Source organism: Apis cerana, linkage group LG8 (assembly GCF_029169275.1).
Source record: "Apis cerana isolate GH-2021 linkage group LG8, AcerK_1.0, whole genome shotgun sequence".
Lineage (NCBI taxonomy): Eukaryota > Metazoa > Arthropoda > Insecta > Hymenoptera > Apidae > Apis > Apis cerana.
Window position 1 is genome coordinate 9,012,594 of NC_083859.1, and position 16,982 is coordinate 9,029,575.

At 31.6% G+C, this 16,982-nt stretch overlaps 1 protein-coding gene across 1 annotated transcript in view; it reads right to left on the reverse strand.

Moving 5' to 3' along the window:
• The window catches only part of LOC107996486 (metabotropic glycine receptor), a 144,909-nt gene that overhangs the window by 71,711 nt on the left and 56,216 nt on the right, over positions 1–16,982 (reverse strand). The gene's annotated exons all lie outside the window — the stretch shown is intronic.

Sequence of the window (16,982 nt, forward strand, 5' to 3'; positions counted from 1 at the left end):
CTTTTGAACTTATCTTAAAAATAATAATTTTAAAAGAATTTGATGATATTTTTTTTAATATATTATCACTTGTCGTGTAATAATATATATTTAATTACTTGATTACTCTTTATCAAAAGATTATTATTCAACGAACGATGACCAAAAGATAATATCTATATTTAAAATTGTTTAAAATTTTCTTTTTAAAGTATTTATAGAATAATAATAATTCAATGAACGAACATAATTTCAAAATTAAAAATAATAATTTTAAAAGAATTTAATGATATTTTTTTTAATATATTATCACTTGTCGTGCAATAATATATATTTAATTATTATTTATATATTAATTATTTTATATTAATATATATTTAATACTTAATTATTTGATTACTTTGCTTGTTTTATCAAAAGATTATTATTCAACGAACGATGAGCAAAAAATAATATCTATATTTAAAATTGTTTAAAATTTTCTTTTTAAAGTATTTATAGAATAATAATAATTCAATGAACGAACATAATTTCAAAATTTACTTTTAAACGCTACTTTTGAACTTATCTTAAAAATAATAATTTTTAAAAACAATTTAATGATATTTTTTTAATATATTATCACTTGTCGTGCAATAATATATATTTAATTACTCGATTACTTTGTTTATTTTATCAAAAGATTATTATTCAACGAACGACGAGCAAAAGATATCTATATTTAAAATTGTTTAAAATTTCCTTTTTAAAGTATTTATAGAGTAATGAGGATTCAATGAACGAGGATAATTTAATACGTTTCACGCTTCGTGGATTCACAATGGAAATAAATAATTAACTTTAATAAGTTTATTATAAACTTCTCTGTCCTATACAAATGGGAATTAACAGAATCACAAATTTTGATTGCAATTAATTTTTTTCATTCGAAGAAAAGGAACAAATAATAATACAATAATATCCCTCTTCCTCTGCGCAAACAATATACTCAATCTCGATTAGATATGCGATTTATTCGAGGTAATTCTAGATATCCAACTATCTTACCGCAACACTTTAAATACCATATATATATATTCGTGCTTGATGGTGAATATAGGCAAAGAACTCGAGTCGATTAACTACGATATCGGTGGAACATGTATACGTAATTGTATACGTGAAATTCGATTATCCGATTAGCAGTGGAGAAAGATGGAAATAGAGGAATTAATAACGGATCCAGAGAACAGAAGAAGATAATGAATTTTGGGGGGAACATATCGAGATATCGACGAATATTCCAAATATATTTAGAAATTGTTATCGAGGAAGAGGGGGAAAAATTAGATAAAAAACGAAGAAACAGAGAGTCGATGATAATAATGAAGAGAGAAAAAATATTGCTTTTTGGAAAATATTCGAAATTGCCATCGAGGAAGAAAAAACAAAGCAGAGATGTCGATGATAATAATGAAGAAAGAAAAAATATTGCTTTTTGGAAAATATTCGAAATTGCTATCGAGGAAGAAAAAACGAGGAAGCAAAGATATCGATAATAATGATAAAGAAAGAAAAAAATATTGTTTTTTGGAAAATATTCGAAATTGCCATCGAGGAAGAAAAAACGAAGAAGCAAAGATATCGATAATAATGATAAAGAAAGAAAAAAATATTGTTTTTTGGAAAATATTCGAAATTGATATTGAGGGGAAGAAAAAATTAATTAAAAAATGTAGAAGCAGAGGTATCGATGATAATAATGCAGAAAGAAAAAATACTAGTTTTTGGAAAATATTCGAAATTGCTATCGAGGAAGAAAAAATTAATTAAGAAACGAAGAAGCAGAGATGTCGATGATAATAATGAAGAAAGAAAAAATATTGCTTTTTGGAAAATATTCGAAATTGCCATCGAGGAAGAAAAAACAAAGCAGAGATGTCGATGATAATAATGAAGAAAGAAAAAATATTGCTTTTTGGAAAATATTCGAAATTGCTATCGAGGAAGAAAAAACGAGGAAGCAAAGATATCGATAATAATGATAAAGAAAGAAAAAAATATTGTTTTTTGGAAAATATTCGAAATTGATATTGAGGGGAAGAAAAAATTAATTAAAAAATGTAGAAGCAGAGGTATCGATGATAATAATGCAGAAAGAAAAAATACTAGTTTTTGGAAAATATTCGAAATTGCTATCGAGGAAGAAAAAATTAATTAAGAAACGAAGAAGCAGAGATGTCGATGATAATAATGAAGAAAGAAAAAATATTGCTTTTTGGAAAATATTCGAAATTGTTATCGAGGAAGAAAAAATTAATTAAGAAACGAAGAAGCAGAGATATCGATGAGAACGACGAAGAAGGGAAGAAAGCTACTTTTTGAAAAATTGCCTGATAATATCAAAAATTATTCGATCGAAAAGAAAGAGTTTCTCGAAACTCTTTGAGACATCGAACGAATGCCAAGGGAAAATTGGCCTTTTGTGCTCCGTGGAAATTCCAATTTCGAGAGCGATGGAGATAAAAAAGAAAATGGAAATTATATTTCTCGATTTGAATAATTAAACAAAATTAATTAGATTCCTCTAGCTCTAACTAACTAAGTTCGAAGACCCGTGGTACTTGCGATAATTACAGCTTATTAAGAACATTATAATAATTATTAATCCTGGAGAAATACACGAAGGCAAAACTTTATCTAACTTTGTGTCAAATATATCGAAAGAATCGAAGAGGAATTATTATTATTTGTAAAATTAATGAAAAATTTTCCATCGACTACAGATCACGTTTAATTCGCGTAATTCCGTCAAGAAGGTGAAATAATTTGTTTTTCAAATAACAAAAAGATAAGCTGCAATTAACGATTAATCAACCGTTTCGTTCAACGGGAGCGTCTTCTAATCCTTGGAGCTCGAGTTTGTGAAGTTAAATTCACCGTGTTGGCGGAACGTTTCCAGAGGAAGAGGAGAATAACAAAAGAGGATTGTTTGCCACGCGCGTCTGGCGGTATAAATATTCTTTTGGCGAGGAGAAAAAGGCGCAATAAAAAAAAAAAAAACGCGAGTAACTGAGTGAAGATGCACGATCCTGTTTCGGACCACCGTGGACCACCTCCAGCTCAGAATCGCAGAAAAATAATAAAGAATGATGCAAATTGTTTTGTTTCAGAGAGAGAAAGAGAGAGAGAGAAGAAACTGGCTCGGACAGAGCCATTATTAAAGCAGTTGGACCGGTATCGCACGCTGCATTTAATTATTTACGAAGAATTTTTCCTGCAAAACGTGTTGTTAAGGAAAGAAAAAATTCAACTTATGAGCGATGGGGAAAATGTAATAGTTAGTTGGAGTTATTTCGATAATTTATCGGTCGAAAATAAAATAATTGTAACGGCGAACGAGTAAAAGTTATTATTATTGATAAAAAAAAAAATATTATGAATTTATTTATTTTATAAAAAATTAAATTTCAAAACAATATGTCATATAACATATTATTACATAAGAAATTAATTCCAACCCATAATATATTAGCTCTTAAAATCGATATAAACGTGGAGAAAGAGATTAAGAATAAAATTATTAAATAAAAAGATCGGTTTATTAATAATTCTCTTGAATTTATATATCTAATTCAATTAATAATAATTATAGAATATTTTACTTATCAATAAATAAATTCCAGCTATAATTAAACTTGATGAATGGATTAAAGATGAAACTGGTATTAAATGCCATTATTGCCATTGGTATATAATGTTGAAAATGGTATACAAATAACGATTAAACGTTATTCAAGTAAATAAATAATTACTTAAATCAACTTATCGAAATTTTTAATTAGTTACTTCTTAACAGTTTTTAATGCCCAACTTTTGAATTCAATATACCGATAATACCAATAATAAGTTTATATATATCGAGGAAATTTTACAAAACAGGATCAGAAGTTGTAACAACTATGTTATTTCATTAGTCTGATTGGCCAATTATTTATTTATTTACTTTGTTTCATTAGTTACCTCTGCCTCGCCAATAATTTACTCACTCTCCTTGACCGATAAATAACCGATACAGTCACTTTATTTGATTAATAACCGACCTATTTCTCTGGTCTGATGACCCGTTTCGACCAATAATTTACTTATACTCCTTATCTGCCAGTGACCGATTGCCCGTGTCATCTGTCCAATCAGTAACCTCCCTATTTACCTTGACTGACTAGCGGTTGATTTATACTACTTGTCCGTCCAATAATCGACCTATCCTAACACTTGGCTCTATCTGCTGTATACATTTAAAATGTATACAGAACGTTCGAATTAACTTTAAACGACTAAAGTTGGAAATCGAGATGGCACTCTTTCGGCAAAAAGTAAATTTTTAACAAGGAAAAGTTTATAGTAAGGAATATCGAATTTAGTTTAGAAATTTTTAATATACTTTCTAAATAATTTTATTCTCGATAACGTATGTGTATATTTATCGATTTTTATATCATATTACTTTTGCTATAAGATTTTTAATTTTCTATTTCAGAGATAACGAGTTGTTTATATAAAAATTAGATTTTTCGAGTCGCGATATATCAAAAAAAAAGAAAGAGATTATGTTAAAATTGAAACTTTCATCATTATTTACAAGCGCAACAAAAATATGGCCACAAAATAGCTTGCATTTCGACAACCCTGAACTTTCCAAACACGAATTACAAATTGAAAACCGTGCTCGCGACACTCTCGCGTGTTCGATTAGCAATATTTTAACCGTAACAATGAAAACCGTAATGGTGGGACCGTAAATCGGACTCGTACCATCGAGGACATCCAGTTCGTCTCCCATTTCCATGACAATATAAATCAAACGTGGAAGATTTACGATCTCTCACCGTCGTAAACATCAACCTCCCCCCTCCCCTCCAATTTTACCTTTTGACTTCAGGTCCGAAGGATGCGAGAAGCAAGTCTAAATCGTGTGTGCGCGATGAAAAGTCGTTAACGTCGCATTAACCGACTCATGCATGCTTTTTCTCGATAGAATTATGCTGCACGGAAGAATGCTGCTGTTCCCTCTTACATCATTCCCCTCCCTATTCACCCATTTCGAATATAATACAGAGAAAAATTTCTTTTTAGGAAAAGGTGAAGGAAAAATTCGATGCGAGATCGACACTGTTATACATACATCGGATATGATATTATTATCGATGCGCATACCCGATTGATCTTTTCCAAGAGAATGTATGAATTTTATCGGCTCGTTTAAAAGCGATCGTTTGCCGGTTGTTGGTTCAGCCTCAATGGTGAATGTATGGAGCAACTGGAAAAGCTGTAAAGATACGCGAAAGTGGAGAATAAAGATGAAAGTTATGACATTGGGCAATGCAGGTTTGGAACTTTAAAGGAACGGGGAGTATATCTCACTTGCGGGAAAGACGGCAAGGAAGGAGACATCTAGCGACGATAAAAGTAAATTCGTCGAAGATATATTTTCTCCACCGTAAAATTGTAATCTTTTACACGAATTTATATTTATATATTTTATTCTACAAAGATATCATTAAAAGTTTAAAAATATACCAATTAATTCCTTAAATCTTGAATAAAAAAGAAACGACGAGATATCAATTTCCAAATATTTTAATTACAAGTTGAAAAATTATTATCTCTCTTATTATGGATAATAATTATAGGTAAAAGAATTCTTTTTTAAGAATAACCATTATCGAAGATGATGAATGTATTTGATCGGGAATCAATGGAAATAAAAATTCTTTTTGATTAGAAATAACCATTGTCGATAGAGATAAAAAGATTTTTTTTCTTTTAATTGTTAATCGTTGATCAAAAAAAAATCTTCTGGAACAAAATGTTTAAATTTTCTCAAAAAAAAAAAAAAAAAACAATACAAACTATTTCGACCAACGTGAAATATAACTTTTCAATATTTTCAATTGATAACGTATAATCAAAGACAACAAATATTTCATTCATTCAATCTATTAATCAACTCCAAAATATCATTCTCGAAATTAAATTCTCGAAAGAAAAGTTAATTAACCTAAGAATTAAAAAAAAAGAAAAACTATCATCATATCATTAACAATCTCAACAATCTCGACACCTTTGCTTTCAAAAAAAAAATCCATCTTACGTTTCGCCTTCCTACATCTTTTTATTCGTAAAATTTTACGATAAAACGAATTCCTTTTTTTTCACCCCCCATCTCTTGTTACAAACAACACATGTCGTATATACCCCCCTCGAGATGCTTGGTATCGTATTTCGAGTATTAGTTGCGGAAAATCGTCGGGTTAAATCGGACGATGTTCGTAATTCCCGCGAACGAGAGATCGATTGGAACCGCACTCGCACTCACACAGAGATATACACACCAAGGGTTACGGGAAGCCGGGCATCGAGTACGTTGTATATTAATTCGCATCGTCCAGGGAAACCGCCAATCGGTGTACGAACCGTTAAACTTCTACCCGATAATGGGCCTCGCAGCCACTTACGCGAAACAGAAATTTGAATTTGCTTCGCTCTCCAGGCCTCGATCGATTGACAAATAGTTGGCGAAAGTTCGATTCGTGCGTACGCATAATTTTATTACACCAATATTTTATTACGAAATTTCGACACTCGTGTTTGCTGGCCGAGGATAAATATATGTACATGTATATAGAGAGAGAGAGAAAGAGAGAACGAGCGATGCGTCACGTTTCAACTTTTTTTTCACAGATTCGCAGTTTGTTTAATCCTACGTGAAATAGATTTGGATTATCGTCGCAATGGTAAAAGCGCAGTGATAAATTCGTACTCGTTTCTTTTTTTTTTTTGAAATTAAAACGTGATTCTATCGAAACGAGATCGTATCGCTTTAAGGAGAGGTTATGAACGGATCCATCGATAATGTAAACTATTCTACTTACCGACCGATAGAAATATTATTTCGAAATCGGGAAGATCGTTTAACTCGAATTCCTTTAATTAGATCGACTTACGACCGACTTCACCCGCCCTATGACAATAATACTTCTTATTCTTATTGGCCTTTAAAAAAAGCTCGTTCCACTTCTTTCATTTGACTCGGGCGTAGTTTCGCCATCTATATATTCTACTACCTATAATTTTACCATAATTTCTCTCTCTCTCTTTCAAGATCCTTTTCAAACAACTATCCTTATCGAGACACGTTCCAACATTCCACGATTCTTCCCCCGCCGGATAACTCCTCCAATTCTTTCTTTCTCGTCTCCTAAATCCTCCATTCCGGAAAAGAGTTGGAGAAAGAGCAGAATTATCGCAATTATTTCGCGATCGAGGCCGCGTATAAATTAGCACGGAGGTCGAGAGAAGGAGAAGAAGGGGAGAGGGGAAGAAATTAAACTCTCTCCCCCCCTTTTTCCAGCCGCACAACTACAACAAACGTCGTTTGCATACGACACGGATTCGGAACGGTTTAAAACGGATAAGCCTTTTCTTTCTCGTTCGTTAAAAGCCCAAATCCTTCCCCTCCTATTTCTCTTCTTCGCTTCACTTTTTCACGCTCGATTTTTCCAAAGTTTTCCAAAAGATCTCGTGGCGATATGTTTTTTATTACTAAGGAAGAGAGAAATTGTTATGGAAATTATTAGGGGGAAGCGAGGCGTGATCGATGCTACCTCCTCCTCGTGATCGGCCGTTTCGATTGTTTTCACGTGGGAACGGAAGGGGAGGAAGGGGAATCCCCATGTGGCGGCGTTCTTTGTAATATTCTCGCATAATTTCGCGCGGAATTCGAGCATTTAACGGGATAGAATTTTGGAATTGAATGGAACGGAAATTCGAACGCTCGTTTTCGGCGTGGAAGTTTCGAAGGGAGGAAGGTGTTTGCTAAACAGATAGATGAATGATTTGTTGAAAATCATGATGAGGAATCTTCGTGAATATGGTAAATTATTCTATATTCATGAGAAATTTGAATATGTATATATATATATAATGGATGGAAAATTGTTTTATATTGTTGGAATCAAAAAATTTAAATTAATGCGTCTAACAATATTTAATACGATAATATATTTTTTAATATATATATATACACTGCGATTCGTAGCTTATACGTGAAATATTACGCGTCACGCGATCGCTGTTTCGATTCTGTTTTGTCTGTGCCCCTTTTTTAGCGAGGTCAGAGTAGTGGGACACGATTTATTCCCATTTCCTTTATTAAATACCAACACTGCTGATGTAATAAATATTTGAAAATCAACTTTTAACAAATTTTTTTTATGACCAGTTGCTCCACAATTCTTCCATTCGAGCTTAATCAAATCTAAATAAATTAAGATCCCTTGGAAATAAAAGTCACACGTCGGTTTGATATGAGTTGGTGTATTTGTTGGATTAGCAATTTTAAAATTATCTGGATCTCCTAAATAGTATGGATATTGAAAATTAATTATTATAAAAATAAATAAAATAACACAAAATCCTGATAAATCTTTAATTGAAAAATATGGATGAAATGAAATTTTATAATTATTATAATTTGATCTTAATAATAGATTTGAAGATCCAGTTAAATGTAATGCAAATAAATGAAGAATAACTATGAATAAAATTACTAAAGGAAAAGAATAAAATGAAGTGAAAAAAATCGATTTAATGTTGCATTATTAATTAAAAATCCTCCTCAAACTCATAAAACAATTGTATCACCAATACATGGAATAGCACGTACCTTCGTTCTAACAAACCTTTCTATCCTTACCGACCAATTCGTCCCCCACTTGATCCTTCCATTCGAGCCTAATTAATTCAAATAAATTGATTTTAAAAGAACGACAAAAGTCACACTGACACTGCAAGGGGAGGGGAAAAAGAACAGATTCGAATATCCATTTTCTCCAGAGATCAACGTATTCAATAATAAAGAATCAGAGGCGAAAGACAAGGGAGCAGAGCGAGGTCTGCCAGTATCGATTTCACGAGCCCGATTACGTAGCGCCAGTTGCCGATTTTCCCACGGCTTTTCCCGGAATCGTGTAAGCCAACTAAGGTGCTCTTATTCCCCGATAAGAGGGAAGGGAAGGGGGGAGAGAGAATCGTCGAAAATCGCCGTAAATCTGTCGTGAATCCTCTCCCCTTGTCGCGAAATCTCGGATTTTTCGCCTGGCTAGCCTTCGGGGACGGCCCCTGCCCCGAACGAGTTCCCTATTCGTTCAACTCGAAAATTCCAATTTCCATATCCCAAGAAATAATTAGCAATACCTTTGTTTCACTTTGTTCAGAAATATTCTCACTTTAAGCAGTTGAGGATTCTGTATTATTTTCTCTCTTTTTTTTTAATAATCGAGTGACAATACTCAAAGAAGCAGGAGGCAATCTTTTCCAATTCAAAAATTGAAAACGTGTAATAACGTCATTCATTTTCGCAATGGTTCATTTGTTTCTTATAAATAGAATCGTAACAGTTCATCACCTATCTCTCCTACAAAAATATCTTTTTTATTTCAAAGCCTTCTTTATCAACAAGTATATTAAGTAATAAATTATTGGCAAACATTTCGTTCTTGAAATCGGTTCTAATTTTAGGGGCATGCTTCTAACTTTTGTTTCTCAACTCCACTCGAATACACGCGCGGAAATCTTCGGGGAAAAACAAGTATCAAAGCAACCGTTCCTTCTCTTCCTCTCCAAGAGCGAAGAGAGACAGAGACAGCGACAGAGAGAGAGAGATAAAAGAGGGAAGAGAAATCTTGAGAGTATAAACTCGAAAATGAGATCGTCATGCAAATGGAACAACTTAGACCGGAGATCTCGAGGATATTGTACTCGCGTGGAATCGCAAGTGAGGTCATAAGTGACGATTACAAGTTGCTCGATAATAAGTTTGCATATATCCGTGACTCGAAAAGAGAGAACAAAAGAAAAAAGTAATCGCGTGTTGCACGTGAGAGTTGCCTTACTGCTCCTTCGAAATTTCACCTCTCCTCCTCAACGTTTAATTAAAAGTTCGCAGCCAGATATGATTTCATTTATTAATCGACCGTTTCACTCTTTCTCCCCTCTCTCTCTTTCTCTCTCTCTCTTTCTGTGTTCGGTGATGGACGAACGAAGATGGAAAGGGAAAGATTTAATATTTTATCGCCTGTATATAATGCAAATTTAACTTTTAATAACTCGGTCGGTAAATGTAGAAAAGTGGGACGTTAGCGATGTTGGGAACATTGGAAAGAAACCTAACCTGAATATAAAACTTGGCTAAACCTTTTTTATCGACGTGAAACAAAACTCGATCCGACTTTAATTCACGTAATCGATGAATAAATGTAATTAGATGCGGAGAGAAGTCTGGTCTCGAATTGGATTTTTAGAATTTAATCTGAAAATCTACCAAATCTCAAGTATACGATCTAATCAAATGTAATCGTATGTTGCGAACGATTTGTGCGTAAAAAAAAATTTGGAAGTAAAAAAATAAGTAAGATATTTCCGTTTGATTTTGTTCCAAGTGGGTGTCCAAAATTTAGAGAAAAGCTTCTGGATAATTTGAAACCTTAACCTAATCTTGATTCAACTTTAAACTTGATTCAATCCTTTCTCCGCGAGAAATAAATAAACTGAGGGTTGCTTGATAAATTTAAGGTTAAGAGGTAAACCCAACCTAAAGGGGATGAAGAAATCAGTGTTTTAAAGAACTTTAATCAGGCAAAATGAAATTCCACTTTGAAAGAAATATATCGTTGAAAAGAATATTCTTTCGAGGGGGTGGAAAATTAATCGAAAACGTGTATTTATTATTCAATAAATTTGCACGAGTTTCTTTTTTCATTTTTTTTTTTTTTATGGAAATGTTAAAAGTTTGCAATTTGTATTTATCTCTCTTATAAAGATCCAATTTCCTCTTAGGAGATTACGTTTTGTCTTCTTTGCCCTTTCTACTACGTGCTATTAATAAAGCCAAAACCTCTTTCACTTTACTTGCAAGATAAAGCTTGAAATGCTCCACTTGCTTCTCTATAATTGATCCATATTACTTATGCAAACTGGATATCATTTGATTCAACGTAGAAATGCTGTTTCATTTGTCTAACTCTATATATGTTACTCCACTTGTCTAACCAAGTGTGATTCATGTTCCAGTTGTCCAACCATGTTTGTTCCTTTAATCTACTTGCCTAACCGTTTCTATTTCACTTGTCCGACAAGGAATTGTTCCATTCCAGTTGTGTAATCAAAAACTCTATTCTTAAAATCGATCGTTTGATTTTTTGGGTTCATCACGTTTTTTCTTTTTTCTTTTTGAATGTTTTCTTTTTCTCAAGAGACAGTTCTGTTTTACTTGAAAACTTTACTTAATCCGTTTGTTTTCATCATAAACCCATTGTTCCCAACATATCAATAACTGGCAATGGGGGTCATTTCTGGTAGTATTTGCTTTATCAATGCTCCCTTCGTCACTTTTTGTAACGAAAACAATTCTTAAGCTGACTTGTTTGTCAGTCGAAAGTTGGTTGATTGAAAATCTCACTTGTTTTGATGATGGAAAGGAAAGATTGTTTGTCCAATGGTATTTCTCTTATCTTATGACTTAACAAATGATACTTCCAATAATTTCTATATCTTATCCAACCCAACAAGCGTTATTACTTTTCAACTATTTGGCTGATTAACCAGTGACATGACAAGCTTTACCAATTTAATAACAGAAGCTAAGTCTTCCACGATCTTATTCTATTGCACCAAGATCTACGATGCTTATCAATTCTGGTTGGCAAAACTCGTTCAATTAACCTGAATTCAAGGTATTCCATTAGGCCAAACGGAAAAAATTCCCATAACTTTTTATTACCTTGCGCCCCGGTACAAGCAGTAGAAACCTCAAATTGGTGTAATAGTAAAAGTAATAGTTTCATTTTAATAAAATTCTAAACTGGTACTTAAGGAAAAGATGTTTTACAATGTGAAATCACACCCCTCCACTACGACCACTAATAGCAATAACGTTTTTATCTTTATACTCTCTGTCGTTTCCTTTTAATGAAATTAATTCTCAACTACAAGATATTTGCTTCAGTATCTCTGCAACATTTATTTCCATCTATTATTCGCCCAACTTTTCTCCAGTGCTCAATTTTTTTTTTAACCCAAGAAAGTAATTCAATGCTTTGTATAGCTGGAATTATATATTGTTATTTATTGTTGAATATAGTTGTATAACGCTAGTTGTATAACGCTCTTGATTTAATTTGTAATTCTTCTAAAATACCTTTCTCCAAGTAATCTTACAAGTATTGAAAATTTCCTTTCTGATCACTGAACCCCTTTCAAAGAAACTATTGAATTACATGAAGCTGCTTCAACGACATTCAGATATAATAAAAATTTCTTTGCATTTTCCAAAGTGAATTGCTTTCCAAGGAATTACTTTAAAGGTAACCACATCATCTTTACATCATCTACTTTTTTTTATTTTTCTTAATAAATATCCGCACGAATTACCTTCGGTTGGGTTCTCGAGAGGATTTATTAACATTGAAGCTTCGTAAACAAGAGATAACACGGTGTATTCGTGATATTATACGCGCATAATGAACGAGTAACCGGTATTATACCGGTATTATACGAAGGAATTCAGACTCTCGAAAGTAATCATTCTATCAACCGGGTTTATTGGATGGCTCGAGGCTTTTATCGTGTCTGGTGTAAAATTAAAGCTGCACTGAAATTAAACGAACTCGAATTCCGGCCAACACCCTGCATGCATTTTTGCCATTTTGCAATTTGAGAAACGCAACAGCATCGAATTTGCCAAAAGCAAAAACGTGTATAAAATTAACATTTTTCAATGCGTGATTCGAATTATAGTATCAAATTGTTGTTAATAATAATTGATTCGTCGAAATTGACGAGTGAATATTTCAATTTTTCCCTGAAGATGGAATATTCGAAAGAGCCTCGATCCCAAAAAATCGACTCGTTCAAAAATTATCGCCAAGATAATGGGAAATTTATTGTTATGAGTAAGTGAAATACGAAATATTCGTTCGAGAATTTCCTCTTTTAAGGATCGTAAAAAAAAAAAAAAATATTGCAAATTAAATTAAAACGATGTTCAAGTTCCATCAGAATGGTCTAAGTTTTCGAAAATATACAAATATACGAATTGTAAAGAATATACAAAAATATTTTTTATACAAAAAATATACAAATTATAAAAAATATACAAATCGTAAAAAAGAAACACGATTTTTTCACGCGAGGAGTTGATAGGAAAAAGAAAAGTATCAAGGAAATGCTAGGGGATGAATTCGCGGAGAGTTACTTAATCCTCGCGGGATGATAGCGCATTAAGAATGATTGAAAAATCCAGTTACGCGACTCCAAACACGCTCCAGCGTTTCGAGGAAGAAGAATCGTGGAAAACGTGGTTAAAACGAGTTATCGAAGTCCGGATTCGATTTGCGATGCGACCAGCCGGGGGTTCTCTTTGCACCGAGCTTCGTTGAGCAATGTTCGAGCGAAATGTTTGAGTGGATTCGATAAATTCGTGGGGCTATGAGATCAGGAATGGTCGAGGCGAGAATTCGTCGAAACTGTTTGAAAGTTGAAGAAGAAGGGGGAAGAAATGAGATGCGCGTTTGAGATTCCGTCGAAGGAGTGGCACTTGATATTTTGGAAAAGAAGGAATGGAAAATGAAAAGGAAGCGATTATTGACTGAGGCGAGAATCTGTTGAAACGTGAGGAAAAAATAGAAATTTGTACGTTTTCTTGAAGGACGCTTGATATTTTGAAAAAGAAGGAATGGAAATGAAAAGGATTATTGACCGAGGAGAGAATCTGTTGAAAAATAAGAGACCATGATTATTGACTAAGGAGAGAATGTGTTGAAAAAAATGAGATTTTTGATGTATATTTCACTGAAAAAATGATACTTGATATTTTTGAAAAGAAGAAATGGAAAGGAAATGACTATGAAGAGAATTATTGAATTATTGAATTATTATTGATTAAGAAGAGAATCTGTTGAAACATGAAAAAAAAAAGAGATTTGTGATGTATATTTCATTGAAAAAATGATACTTGATATTTTGGAAAAGAAGAAATGGAAATGAAAAAGAAGTAATTATGAATTATTGACTAAGGCAAGAATTTGTTTAAAAATAAAAAAGAAGTGATCATGATTGTTGACTAAGGACAGAATTTGTTGAAACGTGAGGAAAAATAGAAATTTGTACGTTTTCTTTGAAGTGACACTTGATATTTTGGAAAAGAAGAAATGGAAATGAAAAGAATTATTGACTAAGAACAAAATTTGTTAAAAAATAAAAAAGAAGTGACTATGATTGATCAAGAAGAGAATCTGTTAAAAAATAAAAAAGAAGTGACTATGATTATTGATTAAGAAGAGAACTTGTTAAAAAAAGAAAGAAATGAGATTTGTGATTTCATTGAAAAAATGATATTTGATATTTTGGAAAAGAACAGAAAGAAATAAAAAGGAGGTTGAAAAAAAATGAAATTTGCGATGTATATTTTTTTTCGAGGAATGAAGAAAACAGAAATAAAAAAGAAAAAGAGAAAGAAAAAGAGGAAACAATAATGGAGGAGGGGACAAAGTAAAATGAAAGAGAAAAAAAAAGCAAGATAGAGAAATGAAGGAAAAGAGAACAAATAGAGAAGAGAAGAGAAAATTTTCAAAGTTATATTCTTTGATTTGCATTCTTTCTCTCTACAAAGGAAATATAGAAATTAATCAAATTATAAAGAAGGTACCATCAAGTAACAAAAAAAGATGATATAAAATCCTTCGAATTACATCTTGTTATATGCCATATCACTTCGATTGCAAGTTATTGTCACTATCACTTTATGTATTTACTTTGTCGCCAAATTATAATATCATAAAATATGAATATGTAAAATTCTTAAAATTTCCTTCTTCATTCACGATTATTCTTCTCGATCGCAATTTCACCTAGGAATTGGCATTATTTTTCATAATTTTTCGATTTTGACAGATTGAAAATTGCCTCGACTCGTTCATTCCGCCAATAAATCCTCTCTCCCTGTCACGGAAATAAATATAAATCTTGTACGAATTTGACAAAGTAATCAGTATTAAACAAGTATTAAAACGCAAAATATTTCGTTTCTCACGATTGTCGACTTCGGATTTGCCATTAATCGGGGAGAGAAAGCTCGCGTCCATGGAAGCGTTTCCATCGATCATATTTTGGATTATATGCAAAAGCAAAAAAAAGTCACGAACGCGTGGAAAAATGGATTTTTTTTTTTTAAGAAAAAACATCATCGACTCTGATCCAATATCCAAAAAATTCGTAACGAAATATATTTTGATTTTTGGAATTAATAATTCCAATCCTTTGATCTATTTACTCAACACTTGCACATTCCACGCTCACGTATATTTTCACGAATAAAATTTTTAACAAAATTTTCAAAAATTTCCAATTTTTTATCCATTTTCGAACTTCTTTGTAAAATGTTACACGCGATGATGATAGAAAGAGAAATGAAACGAATAATTATTTTTTTATAAATTTATGAAAAAAAAAGAAAACTATAATGAATCAGGATATATGTAAATTAATCAAAAAAGAGAATCGAAGAAAACAATGTAAGATCAACATCATGAATAATTTATAAACAATTTATTCTCTTCTTCGTAAATTAGTTTATAATTAATTTGTGTATTCACAGTTTTTCAACGAATAAATTTATATGAACATTAATATTAATCGCAAAAATATTTTTACAGTTCAAATTTGATACGATGCATCGAACAGATAAAATAAAAAATAAAAATACAGTATTATTTCGAACATTGTTCGTAAACGAACCATTTAAATCAAAGAATCGCCACTTAAAAAATTTTTGAATAATTTGAATAGTTAAAGGAATCCCAGTAGTATATAATATATACGTTTCCAATCCTTTGATCTATTTATAAATTTTTATACGAAATTTTAAGAATTTTGCATTATTCGTTTTACGATATTATAATTTGACGACAAGATAAATATATAAATAAATGAATCGAAGGATGAAGAAATTAGAAAAAATCACGATAAAATGAGGAAGAAAAAGGCGAAAAATAAGAATAATAGATGGTGAATGTGAAAACAGTTGAAGCGAAGAAGAAAATTCCAAATAATATAATATGCACAGAATCGAAAAATATACCTCGAGGAATACAATTTGTCCTGATGAAAAATTTGCAGGAACAAGTACATCTTCGAATATAAATCAGCCATTAGATTTTTTTAAACTATTCCTCACTGATGAACTTACTAATGAAATAGTGCGCGAAACGAATAATTACGCGAGAAAAAAGTTAGAAGGAAAGTTAGGTTAGTTAGGTTAGGTACTATTATATATATATATTATCGCACAGAACAACGATACAGACTTTAATATTCGATAATTTTTTTTTCTTTACAAAGATATACAAAATATTAAAATACAAAACTTTGTGCGTTAATGCGAAATCATAAATTAAGTGTAAGAAAATCCATCGAATGCGCGGTTTCGAATCGTCTGGAGTGCGAAGAGTTAAATGATTAAAAGGGGAAAAAATATCGAAGACGAACAAAGAATGAAAATAGAAGAATTAGGAAAATTAAAAGTAAGTCGACCAATTCGATTGATGTTGAAAACAGAGTTTTTAAAATTCCGTTCCACGATCATTAAGACTATCTAATAGAAACGATCGTTGAAAAACAATTCATCATGAAAATACGATACGATGTTTCACGAATGATAATAAATTAAATGATTTATTTGTTAAACACTTTGTTAATTTGTCATTTTCAAGAAAGAGAACACACTTGTCATCCTTGAAACACGAGTATATTTATAAATGCATTTCTAAAAAATATATATATATATGTTGTATTGTATTTTTTTTTTTGTATTGCTTAATATTATATACATTTCTTCGTATAAAAATTTAATAAATGACAATTCTTTGAGTCATTTTCGTACAAATTTTTTTTTACGTTTATTTCAT